We start from the raw sequence: 17,832 nt of genomic DNA, 5'->3' as shown, positions 1-17,832 counted from the left end.
AATGATCTTCCAATTGAAAAATATATAAATTTAAGAAATAGTGAGTGAGGCAAAATTCTGTTAGATCTGAGCCCTTCTTCTCTGTTATATGCCTCCCTTCCATTAAGCTACAATGAAAATAACACGTGGGAAAATTATGAAGATGAAAAAAATATATGTTGCTTCTGTGTTTATAATTTCCTAACACTTCATTTTTTGACACATGGAAACTTTTGCTTCATGGTGTATGTATTTCAAGATAAAGAGATTCAACCAATAGAGGCACCAAGTGAATACTCCATGGTGCATGGCTTGTATGAACAGATGCCAACATAGAAAGAAATCACTATGTAACTCTCCAAATAAGAATTTAAAAAAGAGATGCCATAATTTCTGAAAAGGTTGCTCAAGGGAATAAAAGTAATTTGCTCCTACCTCAAATAAGCAAAGAAAGAAAACAGAGACTTGACAGAGTTCTTTACTGTAATGTATCATCTCAGATAGGAAAATGCAAAATGTGTCAAAATCAGAATAAATGAACATAAACAATGAAAAATGAGTAAGCTAAGCATGATTTTTGAACAGGCTTATTAAGTAGAATATCTGGAAATAATGGTACCCAAAACATGGAGGAAAGATAATATATACTGTGACTTTTGTTACAAAATCAGAGGCTTGTGTTTTGAAGAAAATGGAGAAAAAATAAATACAAGAGAAAATGTTCTGTTAAATGATAAGTGGAAAAAATCAGAGAAAGTATTTGTGAATTCTACCAGTCCCATATACATATATATATGTTTTAGTGTTAAGCTTTTTGACTTTTTGCCTTCTCTTATGCATCTTACATGGATCGATGCTTAGTGAAAGAAAAGTATTTTTGAAAAATAACACTGGATCAGATAACAGGCTCCAGGTTTGATGGATAAATTTCCCCACTGTCCAATTCTTCAAGATAGTCTGTTTACATTGGCCTCATGTGGCTAAGTTATTGACCATAACCTTAGCTGAATTTCATTCTGTCTTGTCCAAAAGCATCTTTGTCTTTTTGTAAAGCTGAAAAAAGTTCAAAGGTCAGGCAGCTAGAGAGAACTGTGGCCATGGAGGCGCCATTTTCCTGGACTCCAGTCCTCATCATCTCTAGCTCTTCCTTCTTTGTACTACTGCTCAAACTGCTCACTGGGGCAATGGACATTTTCGAGAACATGTTGCAGTGGAACCCATAAAGCTTATTTGTGTTGAAAAATGGGAAGGCTATCTTCATACATCAGCCACATAACATATTCCTCAGTGAGCTCAAGATGAAACTTCCATTTCCTGTTACTATATCAGCAAAATCATCTGCAATAATTTTGTATGTTATTGTGAAACAGCATAGTAATTAGGAAGATAAACTTAGGTACCAAACAGAGCTGGTGTCTTCTTTCAGTCTTTTCTGCTTACAAGTTGCTGCTGCACAAATGATTTAATTTCTCCAAGCCCCCAGTGCTTTCTGATTGGGTGTGTGAGAACAAAGGACATGATGCTTAGAAAGCATTAATATTAGTGTCTGTAGACAGTGGACAAGAAGAGCTAAACATTTTCATAATTATTTGTGTGAGTTTAGACAGCTTACTTAACTACTCTTCTTTAGTTTCTTTGTTTGTAAAAAGGGGGATAATTATATTATCTGATTCAAAGAGCTGTTCTGGAGATACAAAAGAGAATATTTCAAGAGCACTCAGAATAGCATTTGACACAAAGTAAGCGGTTAATAAATATAAGCTTCTATCATCATCATCATCAACAACAGCAGTATTAGCATGATCAGCATCATTATTCATTAATGGGATAGTAGTGAAGTAAGATTCCCCCTAGGTTCATTTACAGTTGCTTTACATTAAGTGTGACCAGCTTTGTGTAGGTGGAGTAGTCTGTGTGATTTTAGGTTTACTTGAAGAAAACCAAAACACTCCACATCATCCATACATATCTTTCCCACAGAGTTCTCCATCACTAAAAACTCACCATGACACTCTGAATTTAGAAGTCTCCTCTCCAATGGATCACTTTTAAATTGGGAAGGAGTTTAAAATATGTAAACATCTTTATTTGAAGAGCCATAATACCCAAAACCAATTATAATATGAATATAGAACAATTTATCAGGTCACTTTCCTTCTTAGTGGAAAGAACACGGTAAAATTCAGAACTGTTGGATTCCCAAAATGGTAGTAGAGTAGATCTGAAGGAGTAATAAAAATCAAAATACAAGGCAAAGAAAGAACAGGTGAGAACTGCCAAAAAGCAACACAGTTACTTTAGAGTGGGTTTTATCCAAATAACAGAAGATATTGAAGTTGCTTCTCTTGACCCTGGGTGCAAACACAGTTCCAGAAAGGTTTGGACAGGGAATTATTGGCAGAATTTGATTTATAAAATATGTCCTTGGAATGCTGCAGGAAGCAAAGCCCAAGGGAGCGTGTATTCTCTCAGAAAGTGTGAAATGAATGAATGTAGTCATTCAAATCTTTCATAGTGGGAAAGGAGACTGTTGATAAGAAATGGCTGCCTGATTAGTCTTTTGAGTAATAAAAGTTCAATAGAAAATGTGTGTGAAAGAAACACTTTGAAAAGCTTACGTTTTTTAAGGAACAGTTCTCAGCAAAAATTATAAAATCTTTTGTGAATGAAAATGAAAGATGAAATTGAAAATTTAGCAAGGGGTGTATTAAGTATTAAAATACCAACATTTGTGTAAAATTGTTGATTTTAGTGACTTTTAGAAGCTCCAAATTTACGTAGGGTCATGAATAATATGGTGAATCAACATCATACAGACAGTGAATGTGAACATTTTAGAGAAATTACTCCCATCACACAGACTTTCGGAAGTTCACTGACCTTGGAAATTCCTTTTTTGGCACAGGTACAAAATGATCCAGATTGACTTTCTATGTATTCACATTTGCCACATAATAAGCAATCAAGAGGTAATTAACAGTCCTTGAATTCACTTTTAACTTTAAAAACTCAGCCAAAGTAACAGCTATTTCATTTTGCAAGGCTGTGACCTTTCAAAAAATGACTGTGAGTGATGTAATATGTAATCAAACTAGTATCATTCTGACCAAATCAAGAATTAGTACCCTTTGTGGTGAATGTACAGATGAAAGGAGAGGTCATTCTATATTAGAACATCAGGACCAGGCTGAGGCAAAATCAAATAATGGGTATCCCCCAGAAAGAGAGGTTTTAAGATTATCACAGAGTTGACTGACCCTTAATTTATCTTCCCATCAACTTACAGAGTATCTGAAAATTCTACCATTAAATTCCTATTTTGAGTTGACATCATGTCCAGAAGATATGGTTTGTTTAGGTAGAGATGAGTTAGCTAAATGGGGTAATAAACATCAACACATTTGTTTCTATTATTTATCAGATCAGTTTGCTGTCATCTAATATAGAGAAGAGCCAGGAGAGAAGGGGAAATACTGTAAGAAATGTCTGGAATAAGGACCTGCTGACTGCTACTGCTACTGCTAAGTCGCTTCAGTTGTGTCCCACTCTGTGCGACCTCATAGACGGCAGCCCACTAGGCTCCTCTGTCTCTGGGATTCTCCAGACAAGAATACTGGAGCGGGGTGCCATTGCCTTCTCCAGTGCATGAAAATGAAAAGTGAAAGTGAAGTCGCTCAGGCATGTCTGACTCTTAGTGACCCCATGGACTGCAGCCTACCAGGCTCCTCCATCCATGGGACTTTCCAGGCAAGAGTACTGGAGTGGGGTGCCATTGCCTTCTCTGAAGGGTCTGCTTACAGAGACCTAATCCACACAGATGACACAAAGGGCAAGAGTTTGGGAGGAAGACTATAAAGGTTGAGGATAGGAAACCAAATTGGAGGATAAAGAGGGAGTTAACCCTTATGGCAGAAAGTGAAAAGGAATGTGTGTGAAAAGCCTCTTGATGAAAGTGAAAGTGGAGAGTGAAAAAGTTGGCTTAAAGCTCAACATTCAGAAAACGAAGATCATGGCATCTTGTCCCATCACTTCATGGGAAATAGATGGGGAAACAGTGGAAACAGTGTCAGACTTTATTTTTTTGAGCTCCAAAATCACTGCTGATGGTGACTGCAGCCATGAAATTGAAAGACGCTTACTCCTTGGAAGGAAAGTTATGACCAACCTAGATAGCATATTGAAAAGCAGAGACATTACTTTGCCAACAAAGGTCCGTCTAGTCAAGGCTATGGTTTTTCCAGTAGTCATGTATGGATGTGAGAGTTGGACTGTGAAGTAAGCTGAGCTCCAAAGAATTGATGCTTTTGAACTGTGGTGTTGGAGAAGACTCTTGAGAGTCCCTTGGACTGCAAGGAGATCCAACCAGTCCATCCTAAAGGAGATCAGCCCTGGGTGTTTTTTGGAGGGAATCATGCTGAAGCTGAAACTCCAGTACTTTGGCCACCTCATGCAAAGAGTTGACTCATTGGAAAAGACTCTGATGCTGGGAGGGATTGGGGGCAAGAGGAGAAAGGGATGACAGAGGATGAGATGGCTAGATGGCATCACTGACTCTATGGACATGAGTCTAAGCGAACTCCGGGAGTTGGTGTTGGACAGGGAGGCCTGGCGTGCTGCGATTCACGGGGTAGCAAAGAGTCAGACACGACTGAGAGACTGAACTGAACTGAATGCAAATTCTATGGAAATTATCACTAACTTGACCATTTATTTAAATATGGTTATTTTATAACATTTCTGACAGATTTGACTAATGCAATTAAACTTATTTCAAAAAATGTTGAAATCTTTTAACATTGCCATAGGGATGCTGAAGACAATGTAGTACGCTTTGCTGTATCTAGGGTTGAAACTCGAAAATAAATCTGAAACCAGCATTAAATGATTATCATCCTTATTTGCATGGAAAAAATAAAACTTGATCTCCTACTCCATACCTAAAAATTAATTGAAGATAGATCACAAATTTAAATGTAAATCTCAGAACCATAATACATAGAGGAAAAAATTAAGGTAGGTAAAGATTTCTTAAGCAGAACACTAAAATCAATAACTACAAAATAAAAAAAAAAAAGATAAGTTGGATTTCATCAAAACTAAATGTGCTTATCAAAAGTCACTGTGAAGAAAACATACAAACCACAGACTGGGGAAAATATTTGAAGTATATTCACATGACAAAGGACTTGTGTCTGGATTTTAAAATAAAAGTATGAAAGACCCAGTTAAGAGATAGTGACTTAGATACTTCACAAAGTAAAATAAACAAAAGGCTAATAAATACATGACTAGGTATTTACCATTATCAGTTATCAAACAAATGCAAAATAAAATTACAATGTATTGTTTCACATCCTTTGGAATGGCTACAAGCAAAAAGATTTATAATACTAAATACAAATATTGGCAAGGCTTTAAGGTAACTTGTACACTGCTGGTAGTAGTATAAAATGGTCCAACCACTTTAGAGAGTTCATTGGTAATTTATTTTGAAGTTAAACATGCATCTACCTTAAGATACAGCAGTTTTACTTCTATGTATTTGCTAAAGAGAAATGAAAACACAAGTTCACAAAAGCTCAAATGTCCATTAACATGTGATGGAACAAAAAAATTATGGTATATTCATTAAATAGAATACTATGCAGCAATGAAAAACACTAACCACTGCATGCAATAGTATGATTAATCTCCAAAAACATCAAATTAAACAAACAATTCTAGGCACAGAATACATACTCTGTGATTCAATTTATATGAAGTCAGTCCAAAATTAGGAAAGTATATGATGATAGAAATCAGAAAGTGGTTGCCTAAATGGGGGTAGGGATAGGGGAAAGAGGTAGGAGGATGTGATTTACTGGAACGGGGCTTGTAGAGATATTCTGGTGTGATAGAAATGCTCTAAATCTTGTTTTGGGTGATGGATTAATGATTGTATAGATTTTCACAATCTTAAAATATGTGCATTTTTGACATTAGTTATATGCCTACAGAAAACTATTCTCAAATGGATTCTTATATGTTGAATTTCTATTATCTTCAGGCACTGTGCTAGTCCCTTTTTTAAGTCATATCTATAAACAAATCTAACAATCCTTATGGGATAGTTTTTTCCCCTTTATTTTAACATACAAAGAAATTGAAACTCTTTAGATTTGCTCCATGAAACTTACAGGGCTAATAAATGACAGAATGATATTTAAGCCAAGATCCATGGCTAAAATCCATGCTCTTCCCAAACTGCCATACTTTCAGAGTCAATATTTCCTACAGTCCCTGAGGATAAAATAAACAAGCTTGGAAATTTGAGGATGCAGTTGAAGTGGGTGGAGTTATGGAGAAAACAACTCAAAAATTGTGACCTGCTATCTGAAATTTTGTTTGTAAAAGCTTATGCGTCATAAAGAGATGCACAAAATGATTCTCAGCACAATAGTGAACTCACACAATGCCTACTATCTGAATGATTTCAATGTGAACTATTTTAAGAAGCTGTTATTTGGAGCATGCACCTGTTAGAATAAATCACTTTATAATCTTTTCTTTTGATAGAATTACAACTGTTCAAAGTGTTTGGACAAAAAGGTATTCTTTCTTCTTCTATTGTTCCCTGCTAAAATAGCACTTTACTGACTAGAAGAAAACAACTATAGAAACATGGAGAACAAATATGACTTTTAAAAGGACAGTCTGAATTATTCTGGAGTAAATAATATAGCCAGAGAAGCTCTCAGAAGTTACTTTTCTATAAATGAGCTTCTCTTGCTCTTTGTCATAGACCTCAGATTTTTCTATTAGAAATTAATATTTTTTATGGCTTCCTGGTATTTGCTTCTCACAAATGTCTTATTGAAATGCAAATACCTCTTGGAAGAGGTAAATTAGGCCATATCAATACAAACATGAGTTCCTAGATAAGAAAGTTGAAAATAAGGCAAGTAGGCAACCATATAACAATATATAAATGTATCAAAATCACACTACATACACATGAATTTACCCAATGTTACTTGTCAGATTTAGTCAATAAAAAAAAAAGGAAGTATGCTGTTTAGGCTAGGATAGGTGATGTTGTGGTAATGCATAAATCCTGAAAACTCAATATTTTACACAACAAGGTTTATTTCTCACTCAGAAGATTGCCACTGTAGATCAGGTGACTCTTGAGACACCTTTTGTTCATGTGATAACAGAAGGAATCAGGTTGTTTCCAGCTTGTTTTGCCTTCTCAGAAGTGACGTCCATGATCTCTGCCAAAGACACAGTGGGCCCTACCTCCACACACATCTCGTTGATCGGAACTCAGCCTGGCTGTCCACCTGACCACAAAGAGCAGGAGGAAATATATCATTGTCTGCCCAGAGAAAGGAAATGATGTAAATGGACACATGCAGCCCTAATTGTTCCACAGCAGAGTTATCATTAGTAGTGAGGAAACACTGAAAGAGGTGGGCAAATTTCAACTGTGAATGTAGCCAATTTTAGGAAACACCTAGGATGGTCCCACTTGTATATAATGAAACACTTAGAAACTACAAGTCACCTCATTCCACACACATACTCTCACAGCATGAACTAGGTCATCCCCACGAGTACTAACTGACCTTTCGATTGCTCCATTTTATTGACTCTCAGACCTTATCCTCCAGGAAGGTCTGATGTGTTCTTTTCACCAAGGCAGAGGAATGCCATCTGCAATGTGATCATATTTAGTTCTCCACCTTCTTGATATCCCTAAGAAGTTCATAGCTGGGATTATGTGCCCCTCATCCCCTCAAGTAAAATGCACTTAAGAGAATGTTCCTTATTTTAAAATCATTAAAAGAAAAGAAACATTTGATTTGCAGATTTAGTATGCCTATAAATCTCAATACTCATACCAAATCCTTTGGAATGTGGAGCTGGACTTCCAGGAGAAATTGATGTAAAGAAAAGACCAAATAAGACTCATTGTGGATAAATTACAACCTTGATTGACATTCATTTCATTTAAATATTCTTTATAGCAGAAAGATTTTCAAGTTTTATCATCATTTGCATTTATGATAAAATGCACCTCTAAGGAGGTAGAAAAAGAAATTTTGTTTTTATTTGAAAACCATCTTTGCAGGGATCATTTTATTAGTAAGAAGAAAGATTCAGCAAACACTTCTACCTAGCTCTAACATTTTTCATCAAGATGAGATAAAAAGTAGATTCTTTATAGAAACATTTCAAAAGATTTTACCATTCTTTGACAAAAATACTGTTTTATATATTAGGTAATAAGAATTGATCATCATGAGCTCAGTACAGTAAGATGTTTGCAGTAATTACTCCTGACATTATCACGAACATTACAGTGTTTAACAAATATCTCATAAATATAATGAAAATGATTATAATAAGTGATTTCTCATCCCATTCCTTTGCAATTTGATAAGCATAGCAAAATACCAGATGATTCCCGTTACTGCAGAAATCAATTGGCAGGTGATAAATAATTTTTCACAAGATGATTAAATCAATGTCAGCCTTAGAGTGAAAAAGCGTGTTGGGCATATTATGAGTAGAGCAACACTGATTGTTTCTGAAGCCACTGTTTTCTTAGCATGAGGTTTCAATAAATAATGGATTTATTGAAGGTTAGAGAAATGGCCTCGCAATACAAAGGCGAGGTTGGAATTTATCATGAACGGAAACCAAAGTAAACAGCAAACCACCACCACCACCATCCCCACAGCAGCAACATTCAATTTCTGATTTCTTATAACCATCTGCATTTGATTGCTAAGTATTTGGTAGAAGTCCTCTTCTACACCAAGTCAATTAGATAAAAAAAAATTCTGGTCACGTTGAGTATTTCTTTCAGGACACATGATTTTGATGATTTTTGATGCCCTTTCTCTCTCTTTTTGTCTTGGGGGCCATGATGGAATAATCTCTAAGAATAAGGAGATGATGAGACTGAATAGAGCAGCTGTGTGATTGACCATCGCAGTGGTCACAATTCAGAGGACCAAATCAGCTAACTGGGGTGAGGATTAGCACATGGAAACTGCTGATTGGCTAGCACCGCCTCCTCTCCGCTCCAACACAACATGACGCATCCTTCAACCAAGGCATCTGAAATCTGAGATTGTGGCACGAACTCGACTTGAAGTGAGGGTGCTTTCCTAAAGGAAAGAGTAAATTAGAGACAGAAAAAAAGGCTTGATGATAAGCACTATGATTAGGACCATGATAACCACAGTTCAAGCTGAAGCATAAAAGGCTTTGGGTTTTTTTTTTTTTTAACAGACATCAGTGAACATGGCAGATGCAGCTTTGACCGTCCTCAGCAGTAATCCTTGTTCAGTCTAAATCTAGTAGCCTTATATTCTTAGCAATTTAAATGTGTTGAAGAAAATTTAGGAAAAAAAATATAGCACGTGAGAATATTAATGTCTGAGTTTTCTAAAGGTTATGGAAACAATAAAAGATAATATGGCAATTATGCTTTAAAAAATAGTGTAAATGTAAAATAAATGAAGTTAATTTTTTTTGTTAAGAAGTCAGTGTTCAGCACACAATCAGAATAAATTATATTATTTCAGGTCATCACCTCCTTGGAAATCTTTCTTGCAGACTCACTCCCAATCACAAAACTTTCTCTATTCATGAATAACATACATTTCAAAAGTGGAGGATACTCTTACTTGAATTTAAGTCAAACCAATAAACACACAAATATATTATTTACCTATTTACTAATATTTCTTTCTAATAATTCATTTCTCACATGAGATTTTATATCTGGGAAGTAGGGGTAAGGAGGGGGCTTAGATTTGAGAATCAGTTGAGAAAGAGAGTGGAGTCACCAAAGCTAAATTTGGGGGTCTTTAACTTTTTTCAAAGTATATGATTTTTGTGTTGTTTTAGAAATGCAAAGGACTGATCCCATAAAAGCCCAATTGAATGTTTTAATCTTAAATATATAATTTCTGTATCTTGTCAAATTTTAATCCATGTTGAACAAAAAATTCATAATATAAGGGAGTAAACCCATAGAGCTTAGGATAATTTTTGGTGCAAAGAAGGCTTAAAGGTAGAATTTGAATATGTCTCTGGTGCCATTTTTTTAAACTTGAGAAATGAAATTCTATGGAATTTATAATAGAATCAGTTTGCATATGAATTAAGTCATGACTATTTACCAATAATTTTCTAAATGTTATTTACAAATGAAAATCACAAGTGAAAGGTGGTCCTTAGCTTCTCAGATCAACTCCTCAGATATATCAACTTTTCCAGTGGTCAGAAGCCATCTTATCTTTGGAAGCCATTCCTCCTTCCAAAAAACATTCATTGAAGATTGACGTGCTCATCTTGCACTAAGCACCAAAATCAACTGAATTTTGCCAAGACACTTGACTTTTCAATAAGGCTCTCATTTTATTGCCAGAGTATAAGAAGTGGAACAGTTTTAGTTTAAACAAATATTGACACGGTCAATTGAATTGGCTTTTTTTCAAAAGCTGTATTTTAATCTATACATCTAAGTTATTATAAATAATATTCAAATAGAAAATACTCATAGAAATATGTCAATTAACATCAAAGCCATCTTTAAATTTTTAGGACACTCTTGATACTGACAATGTTTAGAAATCCAGCCAGCAATTTTGCCTCTGAGTATTGAGGTAAGACAGTTTGTGCATATAAAAATAAGTCATTTATTAGGTGTTTAATAAAATTATATATTTATCTTAATAGAAGACTAAGACCTACAAGATCTTTTAGAACTAACACCCAAAAAAAGATGTCCTTTTCATTATAGGGGACTGGAATGCAAAAGTAGGAAGTCAAGAAACACCTGGAGTAACAGGCAAATTTGGCCTTGGAATGTGGAATGAAGCAGGGCAAAGACTAACAGAGTTTTGCCAAGAAAATGCACTGGTCATAGCAAACACCCTCTTCCAACAACACAAGAGAAGACTCTACACATGGACATCACCAGATGGTCAACACTGAAATCAGATTGGTTATATTCTTTGCAGCCAAAGATGGAGAAGCTCTATACAGTCAACAAAAACAAGACCAGGAGCTGACTGTGGCTCAGATCATGAACTCCTTATTGCCAAATTCAGACTTAAATTGAAGAAAGTAGGGAAAACCGCTAGACCATTCAGGTATGAGCTAAATCAAATCCCTTATGATTATACAGAGGAAGTGAGAAATAGATTTAAGGGTCTAGATCTGATAAATAGAGTGCCTGATGAACTATGGAATGAGGTTCGTGACATTGTACAGGAGACAGGGATCAAGACCATCCCCACGGAAAAGAAGTGCAGAAAAGCAAAATGGCTGTCTGGGGAGGCCTTACAAATAGCTGTGAAAAGAAGAGAGGCGAAAAGCAAAGGAGAAAAGGAAAGATATAAGCATCTGAATGCAGAGTTCCAAAGAATAGCAAGAGATAAGAAAGCCTTCCTCAGCAATCAATGCAAAGAAATAGAGGAAAAGAACAGAATGGGAAAGACTAGATATCTCTTCAAGAAAATTAGAGATACCAAGGGAACATTTCATGCAAAGATGGGCTCGATAAAGGGCAGAAATGGTATGGACCTAACAGAAGCAGAAGATATTAAGAAGAGGTGGCAAGAATACACAGAAGAACTGTACAAAAAAGATCTTCACGACCCAGATAATCATGATGATGTGATCACTAATCTAGAGCCAGACATCATGGAATGTGAAGTCAAGTGGGCCTTAGAAAGCATCACTACGAACAAAGCTAGTGGAGGTGATGGAATTCCAGTTGAGCTGTTTCAAATCCTGAAAGATGATGCTGTGGAAGTGCTGCACTCAATATGCCAGCAAGTTTGGAAAACTCAGCAGTGGCCACAGGACTGGAAAAGTTCAGTTTTCATTCCAATTCCAAAGAAAGGCAACGCCAAAGAATGCTCAAACTACCGCACAATTGCACTCATCTCACACTCTAGTAAAGTAATGCTCAAAATTCTCCAAGCCAGGCTTCAGCAATACGTGAACCGTGAACTTCCTGATGTTCAAGCTGGTTTTAGAAAAGGCAGAGGAACCAGAGATCAAATTGCCAACATCCACTGGATCATGGAAAAGGCAAGAGAGTTCCAGAAAAACATCTATTTCTGCTTTATTGACTATGCCAAAGCCTTTGACTGTGTGGATCACAATAAACTGTGGAAAATTCTGAAAGAGATGGGAGTACCAGACCACCTAATCTGCCTCTTGAGAAATCTGTATGCAGGTCAGGAAGCAACAGTTAGAACTGGACATGGAACAACAGACTGGTTCCAAATAGGAAAAGGAGTACGTCAAGGCTGTATAGTGTCACCCTGCTTATTTAACTTCTATGCAGAGTACATCATGAGAAACGCTGGACTGGAAGAAACACAAGCTGGAATCAAGATTGCCGGGAGAAATATCAATCACCTCAGATATGCAGATGACACCACCCTTATGGCAGAAAGTGAAGAGGAACTAAAAAGCCTCTTGAAGAAAGTGAAATAGGAGAGTGAAAAAGTTGGCTTAAAGCTCAACATTCAGAAAGCAAAGATCATGGCATCTGGTCCCATCACTTCATGGAAAATAGATGGGGAAACAGTGGAAACAGTGTCAAGCTTTATTTTGGGGGGCTCCAAAATCACTGCAGATGGTGACTGCAGCCATGAAATTGAAAGACACTGACTCCTTGGAAGAAAAGTTATGATCAACCTAGACAGCATATTCAAAAGCAGAGACATTACTTTGCCGACTAAGGTCCGTCTAGTCAAGGCTATGGTTTTTCCTGTGGTCATGTATGGATGTGAGAGTTGGACTGTGAAGAAGGCTGAGTGCTGAAGAATTGATGCTTTTGAACTGTGGTGTTGGAGAAGACTCTTGAGGGTCCCTTGGACTGCAAGGAGATCCAACCAGTCCATTCTGAAGGAGATCAGCCCTGGGATTTCTTTGGAAGGAATGATGCTAAAGCTGAAGCTCCAGTTCTTTGGCCACCTCATGCGAAGAGTTGACTCATTGGAAAAGACTCTGATGCTGGGAGAGATTGGGGGCAGGAGAGAAGGGGACGACTGAGGATGAGATGGCTGGATGGCATCAGGGACTCAATGGACGTGAGTCTGAGTGAACTCCGGGAGATGGCGATGGACAGGGAGTCCTGGCGTGCTGCGATTCATGGGGTCGCAAAGAGTCGGACACGACTGAGCGACTGAAATGAACTGAACTGAACTGAACTGAACTGAAAGTTCTCAAAGTTTATCATATGTTAAAGAGCATAAAAAGGATGGCAAATGTGGAGAAAAAATACTAGTGAGAAAAGAAGAGTATATTTTCCTGATTTTGAAAGCATATATTTGAAAACTATAGAGAAAGAGATGGAATTATTTTATATGTTTACAGAGGTAAGAATAAATTGATATATTGAGCCTAAATATAGGAAAGAATTTTCCATTAAAATTATCCCAAAGGGAAAAAGAAAAAAAAAAGATGAGCTGACACAGGAGTCTGTGATTTCTCTCTTACTGGGAATATTCAAGAGCAGAAAGGAATTTCTTTATGTACTCAACAAATATTTAGTGCCTGCCTTTAACTTGTGTATCTGATGCTGTGTGGGCACTGGAGTAAAATGTGCATAAATCCAGATGAAATATCTGCCCACATGGAATGTCCAAGCTAGCGGAGGAGACAGACACAAATGAATAGATGTTCTAATTACTACTTTGCAGGAGTAAAAGAGATGGAGCCAGAAAAGCATGCGATACAAGGGCCATCTTAGTCTGGAAAGGCAAGGGAAGGAGGTGCCAGTGAGTTGAGATGCAAGACTAAGAGGGAGCTAACTGGGTAAAAAGGAAACGGAGGCAAAGCAACAGAGATAGAAGCAAGCATGGCCTGTTCAAGAAACTGAAAGAAGCCAATATTGGAGGAAGCAGAGTCGGGGGAAAGGTAATGTGAGGTGAGCAGCCAGCAGTGAGACTTGGTGTGATCCTACAGGCAATGTGAGGCATTCTTTAGTGTTTGTTTTGGGTTTTTTTTTAATCTCTAGAATACTGGGACACTTTAAAAATGTTTGCTTTTTTTAAAGCAGTCTTTGATCACATTTGGGTTTTGAAAAGATCTGTGGATGATGAGGTAGAGAATTTACTGGATGGAAGCAAGAGTGGATGTGGGGAGTGGATATAGTCCTTTGAATAACAAAATAATCAAGGAGGGAGGTGTTGCCTACTTAAATTAGGTTGGTGGAAGTGGAGATGGAGGGAAGGGGCAGGTTTGAAAAGTACTTGGGAAGTCAATCAAGAGGCTCTGGTGTCAGTGTAGGAGGACTTCAGGGTGGCTGAGGTGCTTGCAACTCAGATACAAGGGCTGTGAGATGATGTGAAGGGGAGGAGAGAAGATCATGAATTCGGATGTAGACATCTTGGTCTTGAGATGTCTTTAAAGAAGACAAGAAAAGATATAAATAAAGCAAGGATTTGTTTATACTCATCTGGAACTCAGAAATAATCCAGATCAAAGATAATATCTGTGAATCAAATCACACAGATTGTAATCTTAGTGATGGGAATGAATGGTACAGTCTATGCAGTGAAAAGAGGAGAGGGCCAAGACTTGATAAGATTCGCTGTTTTGTGGCTGGGCAAAAGAAAATGGATTTGCTCAGAAATCTGAAGAGACAGAGACAAAGGAGGAACCTATTACTTAACAGAAACCAAGAAAAAAAAGTATTTTAAGAAGTGGTGGTGCTGCTAGTGGTAAAGAACTTGCCTGCTAATGCAAGTAGGCATAAGGGACATGGGTTCAATCCCTGGGTTGGGAAGATCCCCTGGTAGAGGGCACCGCAACCCACTCCAGTATTCTTACCTGGAGAATCCCATGGATAGAGGAGCCTGACAGTCTACAGTCCACAGGGTTACAAAGAGTCAGACATGACCAAGCGATTTAGCATGCATGCATGAAGTCAACAATGTCAAATGCTTACGAGAAGTCAATACTCCATAATGTTCACTGGGTTTAGAGACATGTAGTTCATGCATGACAGTGGAGAGGGGCAGAAGGATTCATACGTAAGTTGTTGAATGAGGGAAATTCTAAGGTGCCTTTCAGCTGTAAGATTCTTCAAATTTTTGTCGTGGAAAAATACATTTCTAAAGTATTTTATAATGAGATTTGCACTTCACTAGGCCCCTTGAAAATGTTTCCTAAATTTGGGACATTGTCTACTGGAAAAAATATTGTGCAAATTTGTATAATAATGTATATGTTTTCAAAGGTCAAAATGAAAATACATCTTTTGGTTTCAATAAAAATCTCTTTAACTAGGCTGCTTCCTGATCTTCCTCTCCAGAACAATTCACACAATGCTGGAATTGTTATCTCAAGACTTATTCCAAACATCTTCATTCTTTCCTTAATCTGGGAAACCAGTAGAACATATCAAATTCTAGTCACTGTACTAAATTACAATTCCTCAGAGGTGCAAAATACTTTCTTGGAGATAAATTTATCTGAAGATAGGGAAAAAAATCCCAATAGCCTTTAGGCTGGTGTCAGAGAGTATTTTCAGTTGCTAAATGACACTGGGCTCTATTCTCATCTCTGTAACTTATTCAGAGCCTGATTCACAATATGGCTCCCACCATGCTCTGTGCTATCATTTCCTGCCTAGAAAATGCTTTGCTCACACTGATCTCCTTGAAGAGTTCTGTGGGTATATTGATGGTCAGATACGAACTGTTGCAACAGTGCAGTCTTTCTTAAAATACAATTATCTGGAACCCTCTTTTCCAGGCTGCGTTTCTCTCAGAGTCAGATGATTGGATTTTAGCTGTTCTTTCTATGGATGGTTCAAGCTACTCTGGGTCTCCAGCTCAATCAGGTAGCTTTATAAGTCAATGAGTACTGTGTCTTCCGACTGAGCAATACTTTAACATCACAGCTTGTGCTGACTTGAAGAAGAGCAAGCAAATAATGGAGTTGCTTTCCACCCCTCTCTCTGTCGCATTCGCTTGTCTCCCTCCAAAAAGCTTCAGCTGAAAGGACAGAGAGGCCCACTTCTGGAGTCTCTGCTCTCTATGGGCTGCCCCCTCAATTCCTCCCAGAAGTGACATCCTCCTTGTGTATTCTCAGCAGTTTTTCCTTCCACAATTTCCAGAGGAGCCTCTCCATGACTCTGTGGCAGTGGCTGCCCTGCTTTTAGTGATCTCTCAAATTAGTAGTCTACTCTCAGAGTCAGCTTCTCTCAGCGGTGAGAGTCAATGACCCTGACTTCTGACATCTTCTTGCAGCTCTTTGGAGTGGGAACTGTTTAAACCTATAATGTTTACTGTTCTTGGCTCATGACCAGTACCTTCTCCTAACCGCCAGCCTGTGCCGAGTCTCCAGCCTCCCTTTTCTTTTCTTGGCAGTTCTTAGCTAAATCCTTAACCAGTTAGGTAAGCCAGAATCACCCTCAGTCATATCTGAAGGTGATTGCAAAAAGGTCCTCTGGAGCTCTTGAAATGGCTTTGATGGCTACATTCTCTCAAAAATAGCCTTTGCAAGTTATTTTAAATCAGCCTAGAGTTAATGGAGGAGGGGAGGAAAGTCTTCAGCACTTGCTGCACAGTCACTCACTTGATTTTTCTTCCTGTTTACCTGTGCCCTACACTTAATTTACTCAGGGCAAGTATTCTTAATCATTGATATTCTCTCAAAAGGCCCGTATTCTTCATTATTAATATTCTCACACAATTTACAGGCGATGACCTAACTCAACATAAAGGACACTTTGGTACTGTCTCTTCATGAGCCTCTAGACCACTCAGAGGTAATACATGTCATGGCTTAGGAATCACTTGGGTACCGCCCCACCCATAGTGTACTGCAAGGAAGATAACACTGCATGGTAGCTGTGAGTATGAGATCTGACATTACAATAGCCTGTAGTAAAATCCTGCCTCTTTCGCTTATTAATTATGTGACTCTGAGCAAGTGACTTTATTTTCCCAGCTCCTAGAATCCTTGTGTGCTACATGAGAATGATAATTACATCTATCATCCTCATTTGTATGGGTGCTATGGATGCCTGATGCAGTCAGCAGTCCATAAAATTTTATGTTGTGAGTTTTTCCACACTCCTCTCAGATGTACAAAAACAAATAGATTATTTTCAACTTTCTAAAAAGTCGTTTTGGTCTTCCTCATGAACCAAAACAGGAACCCAAAGAACTAGCCTGGTAACTAGTTTATTGCAACTTGGTCCTTTTAGGTAAAAGGCTCCTTAGATAAAAATAATCAGTCTTCCATCCTGCTTTGCCTGCAGCCCTCCAAGATGACATCTCATATGTGAAGGATGGGTGAAATTAAGTGTGTCTTCACCACATCAGGGAATAAAGCATCCAGAGATCCATGTGAAATCCTTGTACTTTTCTCTAGTCTCCATGTTGATGACTTTCTGTACCCCGCTTGGCCTGCTGGTATCCCAGCTCAAGTCCAGGCATTGACCAGTCTTTTTTACAGTTTCATTATTTCCCTGTGAAGCATCCCAATGACAGCCTACTGGCACTCTGGACACCTTCCCCTCCCCCCAAAATTACTTCTGGGTTTAAACCTAGAAAAGGGATATTAGCACCTGCATGTCTTTGTTCTCTTGTTTTGTCCCAAGACAGAAAGACCAGGATTCTTTCTCATCTCTCTAGATCCTGTCTTCCTTGTTCACAGCTTCAGCTTTATGACTAAAGTTTAATGTTGGATTGGATGTGGATATAAAAGTGAGATTTACTTTCTGATAAGAGAATCCAATTTAGAGGTACTTTAAAATACTATACCTGTTTTACTCTCTTCCTGTTCAACCTTGTACCCTCTTCCCATTTCTGACACTAA

Source organism: Budorcas taxicolor, chromosome 20 (assembly GCF_023091745.1).
Source record: "Budorcas taxicolor isolate Tak-1 chromosome 20, Takin1.1, whole genome shotgun sequence".
Taxonomy (NCBI): Eukaryota; Metazoa; Chordata; class Mammalia; order Artiodactyla; family Bovidae; genus Budorcas; species Budorcas taxicolor.
Note: the sequence above shows the minus strand (reverse complement) of the source record.